At 36.3% G+C, this 15828-nt stretch overlaps 1 long non-coding RNA gene across 3 annotated transcripts; it reads right to left on the bottom strand.

The window, feature by feature from the left end:
* Positions 1 to 1857: 1857 nt before the first annotated feature.
* LOC110450404 lies at positions 1858 to 15479 on the bottom strand. 3 transcript variants are annotated; one of them, XR_002462974.1, is made up of 8 exons: positions 14892 to 15479; positions 14318 to 14468; positions 13856 to 14011; positions 8898 to 9009; positions 5929 to 6032; positions 5162 to 5297; positions 4392 to 4444; positions 1858 to 3988 (listed from the first exon to the last, which is right to left on the bottom strand). It is a non-coding gene; the product is annotated as an uncharacterized LOC110450404 (long non-coding RNA). The 3 variants fall into 3 exon arrangements; XR_002462975.1 differs by lacking the exon at positions 14892 to 15479 and having other exon boundaries at positions 14344 to 14603; XR_002462973.1 differs by lacking the exon at positions 14892 to 15479 and having other exon boundaries at positions 14318 to 14602.
* Between the last annotated feature and the right edge of the window lie 349 nt (positions 15480 to 15828).

Below are 15828 nucleotides of genomic sequence, written 5' to 3'. Positions count from 1 at the left end.
AGCTTAACTGCCGGCAAAGTTATGCTCCGGACACGACATTTTTCGAAAGGACAATAACTCTGTAAATAAGGAGTTGTGGGCCCTAAAATGTGGGTAAAGTAATGCTCCGGACACGAAAAGTACGGACAGTCGGACGGATATAGCGACAAATATATGATCCCCCGAAAATTTCGGGGAGCATAAAAACACAAAATCCCTATAATATTTTGTCATGTCGTTAACAGTATCTTTAGCTAGAATTATTATGGTATTATTGTTTGCATTCATACATTAAAATGGAAATGTGAAAATTTTCTCAATAATGAAAATTTAATTTTCACTGCTGGAGAAAGCATAACACTTTGTAAAACATCAAATTCTTACATTCGAAGCAAACTGAGTTTTATATTTCAGGTCTTATACCAGAAATTAAATAACATAGCAACTTGCAGAGTTTGTAAACAGCAAATTTCCATTGAGCCTATTAATTATAACTGTTAAATACTTTAACAAAAAAAACAAATGTAAAATAATGCGCTTTTTATGATATGGAGACAAAAACAGAATTGTTTTTTGTTTTTGGTTAAATTGTCTTTCAGTTTCATGGAGAAAAGATATGAAATTCATAGAAATAACAACAACAACAAAATCTTTTGTGTGAAATTTTCTTCACACATATTTTTAACATCAACTAAATACAAATAAACTATAATGTTTAAAGTGAGTTTTGATTCATTTTGACTCCTAGTGAAAGCCTAGATGTGATTAATTGCATTTGTCATCCCAGATTTTTATCATTATAATTAAGACTCCAACAGGTGGTCAAAAGGTTATAAAGAAATGATGTTTATTTTTCTATAATGTATTTAAGATTAAATCCTTTTTTCACCACACATGTATTTTACTTTTTCAACACTAAAATTCAATATTTTTCAAACATTATTTTGTGTAAACTTTCACAATAAGTTAAAGTACCAAAGTGAAATGTTTCAGAAATTAAAAAAACATTTGAAGACAAAAGTGAAACATTGAAAATACACATCACAGAAAAAAAATTCAAAATGAGTTAATTATACACTCTGTATGCATACTTTTTGTAAGTATGAACCAGGAAATTAAAATCAATATCTCATATTTCATCTCGGTCAAGAATGTAACAAGTTCCTGTTACATTTAATTTCAGTCACAACACTAACACATTCCTATACAAATAAACATTATGCTCCATATACATCAACGTAACTGAGGAAAATTAACAAATATTGAAGAAAAATTCAGTCTCTCTACTTTTTCAGAATTATCAAAACATGCACATAATTACAAGTACCCTTAATCTGAATGAATATAGAATGGGACTAAATAAACAATCACTAAAATTAAGCAATGTTATAAAAATAATGATGACGAAATATTTTCCCAGCATCTTCTTTAAGGGTTACAAAATGTTTTATCTTATTCTTCAGAACCAATATTGACTTCATTTTATGAATATTCACCAAATGTCAAACTTTCAAGAAAACATCAGCTTCATCAGATTGAATATTCATCATGAATTAACAAATTCATCATATTACATATCGTCCCTGCAGGCAGGGCGTAAGAATTGTACCTACTGCCCCCCTTGCATGAACATAAGAGGTGGCTTAATTTGGAATCTTATCTTTTCTCTTCTTTCTAAACAACTGTCTTCTTCCTAATGTCTCCTTTGACAATCCCTCACTTTTGGCCTTTAGTTAAACGTTCGCCCCTGTGAGGAAGGCTTTGGGTTTTGTCCCCCTGGCCAAGACAACCAGAGTCTGTAAAAATGGTAGTTTCTACTCCTGCTTAACGCTCAGCAATTTAGGAGTGGGACGATATGTTCGCCCGTTGTCAGTATAATGTCACTAGGTGGGGTGTCCTGCTGGGTATCTTCGGCAGTATGTTTCAGTGAGCTAGCACTATAAAGTCGGCATTAGCTCCGCGCTATCTCAAGGAGACAAACAGGAACATATCGCAGCCTCCCAAAACACACAGGCATACACTACACGCATGTATCTTGCACACAGGGAAGGCGGTCCTTAAATGACCATAGCTGTTGATAGGACGTTAAACAATACTAAACCAAACCAAACCAAATCACATTACATATTCTTATTTTCATTAACCCAATGATATGAATATGTATGACCTTTTTCGGTAAACTTTCTCTATGAATTTGCATGATTTGATGATAGATTTACATACCTGTACATAATAACATGCAACTGAAATAATCATTTTACAGGTTATATACACATAATGTGTCCAATATGATCTAAGGGAGATAATCAAACACAATTTTATATCTGATGGTAAAATCCAAATGATTTCTGCCTTTACAATATCGTACATTATAAAATATATTTATAACGTCATAAATTGCTTGATTAAACTTACCAAGTCACAAATATGAAAAAAGACGACTAACTACATGTTATATGTACATGTACACAGTTTGTAAACGTGTTCCCCGATATTTTACAGGAAACAATAAGTGTATGACAAATGTTCAACGTGATAAAAACATGGTATCATTGGATACTTTTGTTTGTGTAACTTTTTCTACTTTTGGACTCTTTCAAACTTTTTCAACAATACTTCGGTTTTAACTTTCAGAAAAACCTGTTTTTCCTTGGAAGGAAAAGTCATAAAAAAATTAGTGGTACTCCAATGTTCATAGAAATAGCATAACTCTAAATTATAAGAACAATAATATTTGATAATTTCATTATTTAAACTTAAATTGAAGTCTCTGATATATACATTGTACATGATAATTCACATATAAGAAAAACAAGGTTGGATTGTATCAGAGAAAGTTAGTTATATAAACTAATTTTTAAATCAGAGTTAAAATATCTATCCAACAGAAAAATTATCATTTAGGCATAATATCAAAAACAAATATGTAATTGAATAAAAATTATCTTGATTATTTTAGCAAAATATGTTGAAGTCCGACAAAATATAAGACACTAACATCCAGTGGAAAACAATGTACTATAATAATGATCTAGTGTTTAATTCCACAATTAAAATTGCTACGAAAAAGTTTCACTAGCCATAAAATGATTTGTTCTTAGCAGCTCATGACAAGGACAAATAGGAAATCATAAAATTGATTTCATTAGCATCTTACTTGTTGGACTTTATTTTAAAACGAAAATAAACACTTTCATAGCAATATTTAAAAGTTTCTTTCAAAAACAAAGAATATTTTTGGTACACATTTTTTCAATAATTGACAATAAAAGATTAATTGAGAATAAATTAAATATCCTACTGAATAAAACTACAATTTATACTATATTTAGAGAAAATAAATGTATTTAGATTTTAAGGAACAAACTATTTCTAACAGTCTTCAATAATAACGATTATGTATATGTCTCTAAATTTCATAACAATAGATTCAATATTTGTTTTAAATCAAATGTCTACTAACACTTTGGTTTTAATTCGGTACTTAATACTATATCTACAACCTGAAAGTACTGGTTTAAAATGAATAATAGCTACACTAAAGAAAAAAAGAAAGCTACATTGTCTGTCATAAACGTGGTTCAAGAAGAAAAATATCCCTTTAAGGTTGCGTAGAAAAACACACTCAAATGTAAAATTTGTTGTCAGGTTGAGATTCTGGCAAAACACAAACCTTCAAAAATTTGTATTTATGATTACAACAGATTATTCTAAAAATCACAAGTTAACAGTTGCCTTTGATGTCAGGGGCAAAAACCTCTCTTTGTATCAGACTTTTTTCCAGTTATCATTTGTTTAGGAGATAAACCCCGTAGCTGTCATCAGAATTGCGTACTGGTGGCGTTGGTGGCATTATCATCGCCACGTCTTGCCTTCGATACTGTCTCCGCTGTATAAATTTAGTGCTTCTTTGGCTTTAGAAATTTTCCCTCAGCATCTGAAGCTGCACAGATTCTGACATGTCTGGGACAAGGCACATCACCAACCAGGTTGCAAATACGATCAAGTTCTGTAAATATGAAACAAATGTCAAGGGGTAAATAAATGTAAACATGTATCCAGTGTTTCAGTATAGGTTTCAGGAATGGGGGCAAACATATACAGCCCATTTTTCTTATCTGTAGTAGGTCACACTTCAAAAGATATCAAACTTGGGGTCATCTGGTACACTCTTGTTTCTGTTCATATAGAACAATTATTAACTTAAAGATACCCAAAGACATGACTTTCCATTAGAGCTAAGTTTCAGTAATCTGTTTACAGATAAACATACCTATATAGTTGTTTAATTTTATAAGGTTTATATTTCACAATTTGTCCCTATCAGAACAAGTTCGCTAGAATTCAATTTCGAGCAACATTGACAGATAAAAACATTGTACTCAAGAGGGTACTTCTGTATTTGTACTTACGTTAGACATTACTGCTATGGCTCATATGCCTCTCAGAATCCCGAACCATATGCCTTGAAAAAGAAAACATGAAGTATTAAAACAAAACTTTGGACTTTTGGAATCGTGTAAAAATAATTGTTGTACTGTATATTTAAATAGGCTCTTTAAAAAAACATACACAAGTATTAAATGATTATATGTTACATTCTTGAGTTTGAAAATTATCAGCAACAAATTTTGGCCAAAAATATGAGGAATTCCTTTTCTGAATGTTTTCTGAATTTGTTCAAAACTCTTGCTATTTTCCCCTTTTGTCCTCAAACTTGAAGATTTAACTTAAAAGTCTACAAGAAACTGAAAACAAAGTTTTGTGAGGAATCCATAATCCCCAAATGTTTAGACAATCATTGGCATGAAAAATAAACCAAAGGAGATAATTCTATATAGAGGAGCACAAAACCCAATTTTATCAAGTGACATTCTGCCATCCTAAGATGTACTCACATACAAAATTTTGCAATTGTAGGTGATAGACTGTATGTGAAATACGCCCCCAGACAAAGGGACGGACAGACAGACAGACAGACAGACAGACAGGTTTAAACATCAAATCCCATCTGGTAGTATAGGCACTCATCAATAACAGAAAATTAAAAATATATTATAATTATCCATTACAAGAAGCAAAATGCCAGGCCCAGAATGTGATTATGTTTCATTTATCCTTTATTTACTTTTTTTATCAACTGAACTTAAAAAAGACATTAAAATACAATGTGTATGTTTACCCATTTCAAGATCTTCATCATATAGCCCAAGGTTGGGTATGTTGGCCAGATGAAAGTCCTGTTCCCACCTCAAGTACACTTTCTCCTCGTTGGGGTCCTTCGCTACCGACCGAGACTAAACGACGCCATCAGTTTTCTGTGAAGGATATGAAAGCTTAAGTGTGACAGATATTGGATAGTTATAGATTATCACACTGTATTTTCAGGGTTTGTTGTTTGAACTCTTTTTCATGGATTTTTGAAAAGTAATCAAGGCTATCCATGGAGTTGAAATTTTATCTACATGTGAGCGATGAGAAAATTGTTCACACAACAAACCTTGATAATGCATTATGTGATCAACTGTTTATCATCTATAAAACCTGAAACTTTCACCAATCTTTAAGTGAAAGCAACCCAGTACAATATCTTCTAACCAACTTCTAGTGATTGCCGAGATTCTTGGTGAGGGACAAATGTTAACAAATATAAGTTTTGTACAGACAAATACTGTAAAACTCTATGGAGAAACATAATTAAACAAATTCTTGTCATTTGCTGCTCCATATGTATATTGAAACTTAAAGTGGAGTTGTTTCAGAGCGCTTTTAATTAAATAATTTTTGTGATTCAATATTACCAGGCACGAGCAGTTATGCTATTTGTGATAAATAAAATCTTAAACATTCTTAAATGCCAAATCCTTTCAACCAGATCAGGAACATCGGCTGTATCCGGCAGTTTATAACTGCAGGTGCTTGCAAAATTTTGATGCATTCACTTGTTACCTCTCGGTTGGATTATGGTAACGCCCTTCTCTGTGGTATATCTGACAAAGTAACTAGTCGTCTGCAGAGGGTCCAGAACACTACAGCATGGCTGGTTACTCGTCCTGAAAGAGAGAGCACATCACAGCTGTGCTATATTCATTGCACTGGTTACCTGTACAACACAGGTCGCAGTACAAAATTTGGTGTACACATACAGGCACTGAATGGGCCAGCCTGATCCCCAGTACCTACAGGAGCTTGTTACCCTGTATCAGCCGTCAAGATCACTGCAGTCGGAGTCAGAATAATTTTTGTGTGTCCCAAAATCTTGTATCGTGACCTATAGAAACCGATGCTTTGAGACTGGATTTTCGGCCACGTTGTGGAAAAGCTTACCATCTGCTATTAGAAAGTCAAATCCCCTGGCCAAATTCAAGAAGGGCATCAAAACTCTCCTCTTCACATCTGCATTTTAGGCTCTTTGCAAAGACGTCATGTAAATACCACCCTTTATTTGTTCATTTATGTGCACATTGCGATGATTATCTGCTTATTTAATGTATAAAGGTGATTGTAAGCCTTTGTTTTGTTTCACAATTATAACTAATACTATTATCCATATGTTGTTTTATTTTACAAATAAGACATAAATGCTCCCGCTACAATGTGCAATTAGTTACAGACTGTTCTATAAAAAGTTACAACCATGTGCACTTTGATCTTGATACCCTGAAACATACACACACACAAGGTACTTCACTTAAAGTTGATAAGTCGATTTTAATATTCATATGTTTTTTTCTGTATGTAATTACCATCCTGAAACACAAGGATGTCTGAGGTATACCCATACTTGACCTTTATATAAAGTTTGACCAAAACCTGTGAAAGAATGAAGTTGCTAAGTGTTTAAATTGAATCAGTTGATGATTTTCTATATATAGCAATAGTGACCTGGCCTTGCCCTTGGAACCCTGAAACACAACAATGTCCAAGGTATACTCATATTTGACCTTNAACCTTGAAACCCTGAAACACAACAATGTCCAAGGTATACTCATATTTGACCTTTGCATAACGTTTGACCAAAATCCATGAAAGAATGAAGTTGCTAAGTGTTTAAATTGAATCATGTTGATGATTTTCTATATATACAGTTGTGTGACCGCACAACGCACCAAAAATAGCAAACGCAACACCGTGCATGCATCGTTCAAACACCGTCCACACATGGTGCGTACAACTGTGCGATTTAACAATCGTTCGCCCTGTTGTGCGCTTTTTTCTGCACAACTGTGAGATTGGATACAACTTGTAGATCAATATTAAGGAATGAAAACAATATGGAAAGCTTGTATGCAATAATGAAATTGTATGTATTACTGTAAGTTCTCATCACAGTAATGAAAATTATGTACAGTTTTACAATGCCTGTACAAATGTAACACAGCATTACAGTGACCGTTAGACTGTCAAGAATGGGTTTTGCTCCAAGGTAACAGAATAGTTAAATAACAATTTGATGAGTGACCAGAGTTGTACATGGCGCCCTGTGCCTGACATAGAGAGCCGATATATGATTTCGTATCACAACTGGACGTTTAGTATTTGTTATTTGCATTCGGTTTGCCTAAAGCACCCCTTTGCCTGTGTTTTCACACCCCTTGCCCTACCCGACGAAATACGTAAGCGTCCCAGGCAGGGGAAAACTACGGCCCATGCAGGTACATGTACAAAGTGGTTATGATTACCTGTATACGGGACGGTGTTGTGATTTCACATGTGTCGATTAAGGTCGTTTAAAAAATACCGAAAATACAATTTCTAAATTTAAGAAACTATAGACATAAAGATAAGCTTAAAGATGTAGGTAGAATATAGAAACATACGTAAAAATCAAGAGTATATGTTTAAACACGAAACCGTATATATTGTTAAGGCATTCCTCAATTAACACCAACCACGATTGTTATCGCACATTTACGTTCGTCCATCGTCCGCACAAATGTGCACAAGCAATAATCGTCCAGATTTCAAACATGCGCACACCGTGCACACATCGTTCACACACCGTGTAACGTTGTGCGATCCCACAACTGTAGCAACAGTGACCTTGGCCTTGACCTTGGTACTCTGAAACACAACAATGTCCGAAGTATACTCATACTTGACCTTTGCATAAAGTTTGACCAAAATCAATGAAAGAATGAAGTTGCTAAGTGTTTAATTGAATTAGTTGATGATTTTCTATATATAGCAACTGTGACCTTGGCCTTGACCTTGGATCCCTGAAACACAACGATGTCCGAAGTATACTCATACTTGACCTTTGTATAAAGTTTGACCAAAATCATCTGTCAATTAAAGATTGAAGTTGCTATGTGTTTACATTGAATCGGGACGGGACGGGACGGACATGGGCAACACTATATGCCCTCCCCCCCACACACACATTTTATGGCAGGGGCATAACTATATAGGCCGCTATATAAATGTTGTATATCATTATTATTATTATTATTATCAAATGAGAAAATCAATTCACAAATCGTTCTCAATCTGTTCTCAACCTCTTCTCAAGTTTCTCATACTGACAATTTGTGATAATGAATTTTTCACACAACTAATTGGCGTGCTTGTCAACTCTCCCTATTTCGGAAGGAGACTCCTGATTTTGGCCCTTTAAATTAAACAATTCAACTAGTAAACTTGCTAAATATGCTGATGTGACCTCTGTTTAGAAAGACTGACCTCCTGTACCAAAGATTTGACCTGTATACCAAGACAGTGACCTCTGTAAGGAGGCTGTGACCTTTGTTACTATCTAGTTTGTGACCTAGCTATACCATATGACTTTCACCTCTGTATTGAGGCTGTCATTGTAGTACTAGGCTGCAGGTACAATTCTAATGCCCTATCGCCTGCAGGGCCTCAACATTTCCTGACTTCAAGGACCAAGTAGAGAGTATCTATGTTGTAATACTTACTTGCCCTTGAAGAATGCAATATAGAAGATGGAGGAAAAGTAGTTGACAAACTGGAACAGGAACATCTTAAATGTGAAGCCATCTTCCCATTCTGTCTGGGTACGGTGTTGTTCTGGAAGGTAATTATAGAATCTTGTAACACAGAGAATGATATAAGAATGATCTTATCCATGAACAAATATAACACCAAACAGCTGTTTCCGAATACGTATTTCTAAACACTTTGGGTTTACTGCTTACTACCTGAATTAATATTGAGGTTAAAGGTAAATGATTTTATGGACCCTTTACACACAGCAGGCAAAACACTTTTGAGAAAATTTCACTGTAGTTTTTTTATAGATACAACTTCCCTTTATTTGCATTTGGATTTACAAGTAAATATAGAGACTTGGCCAGGGTACTAAAGTTGACCAGGTAGCTCTGTCGGTAAAGTGATTCATGTATTTCTAGAGACTCGGCCAGGGCACTAAAGTTGACCAGGTAGCGCTGTCGGTACAGTGATACATGCAAGAATAGAGACTCGACCAGGGGACTAAAGTTGACCAGGTAGCTGTGTTGGTAAAGTGATACATATAAGTATAGAGACTAGGCAAAGGTCCTAAAGTTGGCCAGGTACATTTAGCTATGTTGGTAAAGTGATACAGAGACTTGGCTAGGGTACTAAAGTTGGTCAGGTAGCTCTGTCGTTAAAGTGATACATGTAAGTATAGAGACTCGGCCAGGGTACTAATGTTGACCAGGTAGCTCTGTTGGTTAAGTGATACATGCAAGTATAGAGACTTGGCTAGGGTACTAAAGTTGGTCAGGTAGCTCTGTCGGTAAAGTGATACATGTAAGTATAGAGACTCGGCCGGGGTACTAAAGTTGACCAGGTAGCTCTGTTGGTAAAGTGATACATGTTAGTATAGAGACTCGGCCAGGGTACTAAAGTTGACCAGGTAGCTCTGTCGGTAAAGTGATACATGTAAGTATTGAGACTCGGCCAGGGTACTAAAGTTGGCCAGGTAGATCTGTTGGTAAAGTGATACATGTAAGTATAGAGACTCGACCAGGGTACTAAAGTTGGCCAGGTACATTTAGCTATGTTGGTAAAGTGATACATGTAAGTATAGAGACTCGACCAGGGTACTAACGTTGACCAGGTAGCTCTGTCGGTAAAGGGATACATGTAAGTATAGAGACTTGGCTAGGGTACTAAAGTTGATCAGGTAGCTCTGTTGGTAAAAGTATAGAGACTCGACCAGGGTACTAAAGTTGACCAGGTAGCTCTGTTGGTAAAGTGATACATGCAAGTATAGAGACTTGGCTAGGGTACTAAAGTTGGTCAGGTAGCTCTGTTGGTAAAGTGATAAATGTAAGTATAGAGACTCGGCCAGGGTACTAAAATTCGCCAGGTAGCTATGTTAGTAAAGTGATACATGTAAGTATAGAGTGACTCGGTAGCTCTGTTGGTAAAGTGATACATGTTAGTATAGAGACTCGACCGGGGTACTAAAGTTGACCAGGTAGCTCTGTCGGTAAAGTGATACATGTAAGTATAGAGACTCAGCCAGGGTACTAAAGTTGGTCAGGTAGCTCTGTTGGGAAAGTGATACATGTAAGTATAGAGACTCGACCAAGGTACTCAAGTTGGCCAGGTAGCTCTGTTGGTAAAGTGATACATGCAAGGAACAAGGCTTGGCTAGGGTACTAAAGTTGGTCAGGTGGCTCTGTTGGTAAAGTGATACATGTAAGTATCGAGACTCGGCCAGGGTACTAAAGTTGACCAGGTAGCTCTGTCGGTAAAGTGATACATGTAAGTATAGAGACTCCGTCAGGGTACTAAAGTTGACCAGCTAGCTCTGTTGGTAAAGCGATACATGTAAGTATAGAGACTCGGCCGGGGTACTAAAGTTGACCAGGTAGCTCTGTTGGTAAAGTGATACATGCAAGGAACAAGGCTTGGCTAGGGTACTAAAGTTGGTCAGGTGGCTCTGTTGGTAAAGTGATACATGTAAGTATCGAGACTCGGCCAGGGTACTAAAGTTGACCAGGAAGCTCTGTTCACGGTAAAGTGATACATGTAAGTATAGAGACTTGGCCAGGGTACTAAAGTTGACTCGGTAGCTCTGTTGGTAAAGTGATACATGTAAGAATAGAGACTCGGCCAGGGTACTAAAGTTGATCAGGTAGCTCTGTTCACGGTAAAGTGATACATGTAAGTATAGAGACTTGGCCAGAGTACTAAAGTTGACCAGGTAGCTCTGTTTGTAAAGTGATACATGTAAGTATAGAGACTCGCCCAGGGTACTAAAGTTGACCAGGTAGCTCTGTTCACGGGAAAGTGATACATGTAAGTATAGAGACTCGCCCAGGGTACTAAAGTTGACCAGGTAGCTCTGTCGGTAAAGTGATACATGTAAGTATAGAGACTCGCCCAGGGTACTAAAGTTGACCAGGTAGCTCTGTCGGTAAAGTGATACATGTAAGTATAGAGACTCGCCCAGGGTACTAAAGTTGACCAGGTAGCTCTGTCGGTAAAGTGATACATGTAAGTATAGAGACTTGGCCAGAGTACTAAAGTTGACCAGGTAGCTCTGTTTGTAAAGTGATACATGTAAGTATAGAGACTCCGTCAGGGTACTAAAGTTGACCAGCTAGCTCTGTTGGTAAAGCGATACATGTAAGTATAGAGACTCGACCAGGCTACTAAAGTTGACCAGGTAGCTCTGTTCACGGGAAAGTGATACATGTAAGTATAGAGACTCGGCCGGGGTACTAAAGTTGACCAGCTAGCTCCGTTGGTAAAGTGATACATGTAAGTATAGACACTCGACCAGGGTACTAAAGTTGACCAGGAAGCTCTGTTCACGGTAAAGTGATACATGTAAGTATAGAGACTTGGCCAGAGTACTAAAGTTGACCAGGTAGCTCTGTTGACGGTAAAGTGATACATGTAAGTATAGAGACTTGGCCAGGGTACTAAAGTTGACCAGGTAGCTCTGTTCACGGTAAAGTGATACATGTAAGTATAGAGACTTGGCCAGGGTACTAAAGTTGACTCGGTAGCTCTGTTGGTAAAGTGATACATGTAAAAATAGAGACTCGGCCAGGGTACTAAAGTTGGTCAGGTAGCTCTGTTGGTAAAGTGATACATGTTAGTATAGAGACTCGACCGGGGTACTAAAGTTGACCAGGTAGCTCTGTCGGTAAAGTGATACATGTAAGTATAGAGACTTGGCCAGGGTACTAAAGTTGACTCGGTAGCTCTGTTGGTAAAGTGATACATGTTAGTATAGAGACTCGACCGGGGTACTAAAGTTGACCAGGTAGCTCTGTCGGTAAAGTGATACATGTAAGTATAGAGACTTGGCCAGAGTACTAAAGTTGACCAGGTAGCTCTGTTGACGGTAAAGTGATACATGTAAGTATAGAGACTTGGCCAGGGTACTAAAGTTGACCAGGTAGCTCTGTTCACGGTAAAGTGATACATGTAAGTATAGAGACTCGGCCAGGGTACTAAAGTTGACCAGGTAGCTCTGTTCACGGTAAAGTGATACATGTAAGTATAGAGACTCGGCCAGGGTACTAAAGTGGGCCAGGTAGATCTTTTGGTAAAGTGATACATGTAAGTATAGAGACTCGACCAAGGTACTAAAGTTGGTCAGGTAGCTCTGTTGGTAAAGTGATACATGTAAAAATAGAGACTCGGCCAGGGTACTAAAGTTGGCCAGGTAGATCTGTTGGTAAAGTGATACATGTAAGTATAGAGACTCGACCAAGGTACTAAAGTTGGCCAGGTAGCTCTGTTGGTAAAGTGATAGTATAATAATCAGAGGTTCAGGGTTTGAATCCCGGTCTGGCCTAATTGATTTTTCACTCTAAAAATTGAGTTGTTGATAACTTTTATTAATTCATCTTTAGAATGTTTTTGTAAATGTTTTTGAATTTGGTATGGTTTCTTTACAGAAATGATATATTAAAGCTATAGTCATGGCAGATAGAAAAATCCAATTCAATTTTTTATGTGGTAGAGGGATGCTTAGAGATATTTAACAAGAGATAAATGTAAATAGGACACAACTTTTTTTGTTTTAATATTAAGCAATGGTGCAGGGATCCTTAAAGTTATTTGAATAGAGAATATATGTATATACTGACACCAAAAACAATTTACTTGTACAGAGATCCTTAAAGTTATTTAACGAGAGAATAATCTTTATAGGACACAAAGAAACAATTTAAAATTTTGGACAGTGGTGCAGAGATCCTTAAAGTTATTTAACTTATGTAAATAGGACAATAATGTCTGTGATAGCAAAATTTAAAACACAAAATGAGTTTTCAACATGTAAACATTTACAGAGATAAACCTCCACCTGACCTTGACCATCACCAATATTTCCAAGGATACATACATATACACTCTGTCCATATTTGCTCTATAACGGCCGATAGACCAATGTGCCAATATGAAAAGGTAGGAAATTTCATTGACAGAAACTAACAAATGAATGACTCTGTGTGGCAAAATTAATGTTACAGGCATTGTAAAAATGTATATAAAATCTCAAAGTCAACTTCATTGCAAAATATTTGCTGAAGGTTTTTTTTTAATTACACTCTTTTACATTAGCTATACCAGACTATTTTCACATCACAATGTACATTTTTTATCATTCAAATATTTTCTTTTTAATTTTAACAGAATAACACAAGACAAACGATACAAATTCAAAACAGTGGTCATCAATTGACTCAAAGTTAAAAACTTCAGAAAAGCTTCTTACAGCTTACAATCTAAGGGAGACAATTCTCTATTTCTAACTATATATATATATATACTGCTCCAAACAATGTTCTAGTAAAAATAGGACTAAGGACTGAGACAACAATTAAATTTACTATTTGTTTCATTGTAACATTTAAATTCATAAAAAAAATCCCAATATTTAATAGCCAACTTTCCATCTTACCTGGTCAAGAGCAACACCTTTGGAGCAAAATGTAAAAATTTCAATAACAGCATGTTGGCCTTTTTCTGGAGATAATGGTCTGCAAGTGTCACCAACGTCAAATATAAACTTCCAGGTCAGAGATAGAGGTAAACACAGGACTCTTCACACAGCACCCTGCACCAAAAAAAATACATGCAAAATATTAATACATGTCATTGATTCAAAAGTTGTGAGATTGTTATCTCTAGAGTATTTCAACACCAACACCACTACCAAGTTCTAAGAGAACTTCATTCATGGGTACTGAGCCCGGAAGCATTTAATTGTCACCTCAGTCCTATTATAGTACTCAAACTCTTTTGATTTTGTAAAGTAATTTTTCTCCTTAAACTGTTAGCAATTTGGAACTTTTTGGTGAACGGCATCACAGATCAGCTGACCAGTCAAGATCTCTTTATCAGCGCCAGCTTCAATACAAACCTGACATCAAGAAGAGGAAACTCGACTTGTTGGTGGAACAGCACAGGGAGCATGCAGAGAAGTCAAAGTTTGCCAGGAAGTCTGACTAAGGAAAAGTCCGCTAGATTCAACACTGCATCAACCCAAGGCAGACAATCAGCCTCTAGATCACCTGTATTGAGACGAAGAAGAGAAATGCCATTTTATTAAAGACCATTTTTGAAATCTATGACAAAATTCAAAATTCAGGAAATATGTAGCACATCAAGAGAATTTACATATATATGACTACCTGAAGATGGAGCCGCCATGTGGTGGTAGTCGGACCACATTGTATCTGTGTATGCAATAGCTAATACCCTCAAAAAATAGTTGTTTGTTGTTGTTTTAAATTAAGCCAATTGGAATTCCAACTTAAGGTTTCTTAAACCTATATATGACTATAGCATAAATTTAAACTTAGACAATATTGCCTGTTAGTACATCACATGATAATTTCTAGGATAGCCATTGAATAACTATACCCTTGTTCTATTTTGTATTGTTAGCATCCGCCCTTGACAGCAGGAACTATACCTGGAGACGGGCACTATACCTTTTTTTTGGACCGCTGCGACTGCGGGAAAAGTAGCATGACGCTAAGAGTTGCGCCCCTTCTCCTAGGAGCGCTGAACATATTCTACTTTCACTTCATTGTTGTCATCTGCCAAAATGGTTTAAAGATTTGGGACCGGGAATGCCGATTGCTTCGCAGAGACTCAGCAATGCATGAAGACGAAGCAGGCGACACAATTTGCCGTCGCAGTCCTGAAAGACTTCCTACTTGAAAGGGGAGCCGTATGTGACCTAGCGGTGAATCAATCCAGTGAATTGAACGGTGTTTTGGTGGATTTCTATGCCAATATACGCAACAAAAAAGGAGAGATCTACTCAAAAAGTTTTCTTAATACGTACCATCTGGCAAGTTTTGCGGCCGCATTTACAGGAACCATCATGTGGCAGAGATTTCGACATTCCATTGTTTGTGCACATTCTTTCAAATTTAGTAATTTAACAACAACTCATGAATCAAAACTGCAAATGTTACCGTTCAAATTTCCAGCAGTTGTTAATTATCAAATATTTTATCAATGAAGTTCATCATGTTTGTCTTTTTATTGTCAAATGACAGTCATGTGATGTACTAAATCTATTATGACCCTTTCCCTCGGGAACAGTTCTCTTATAGTGTTGTCTGGGGAGGTATAGTGCCCTCGCCTAATGGCTCAGGCACTTTACCACCCCAGACAACACTATAAGAGAACAGTTCAATTGGGAAAGGGCCATAATAGAATATTATTATTAATAAAATGACACTCCAAACTAATGTGATCTTCGTTAACACACAAACTATTGTGGCACAACTGTGAACAATTAAAATCACTTTTAAAATCTAAATTTTTTGTAAAAACTATAAATGACAGTCTATGTGGATGTTTTTTTTTCATTTCAAATTCTTTGGATCTTTGCAACTTAATCATAATTAAAAAAAA

This window comes from Mizuhopecten yessoensis, unplaced genomic scaffold (assembly GCF_002113885.1).
Source record: "Mizuhopecten yessoensis strain PY_sf001 unplaced genomic scaffold, ASM211388v2 scaffold5205, whole genome shotgun sequence".
Classification (NCBI taxonomy): domain Eukaryota; kingdom Metazoa; phylum Mollusca; class Bivalvia; order Pectinida; family Pectinidae; genus Mizuhopecten; species Mizuhopecten yessoensis.
Note: the sequence above shows the minus strand (reverse complement) of the source record. Positions and strands in the feature narration are given on the sequence as shown.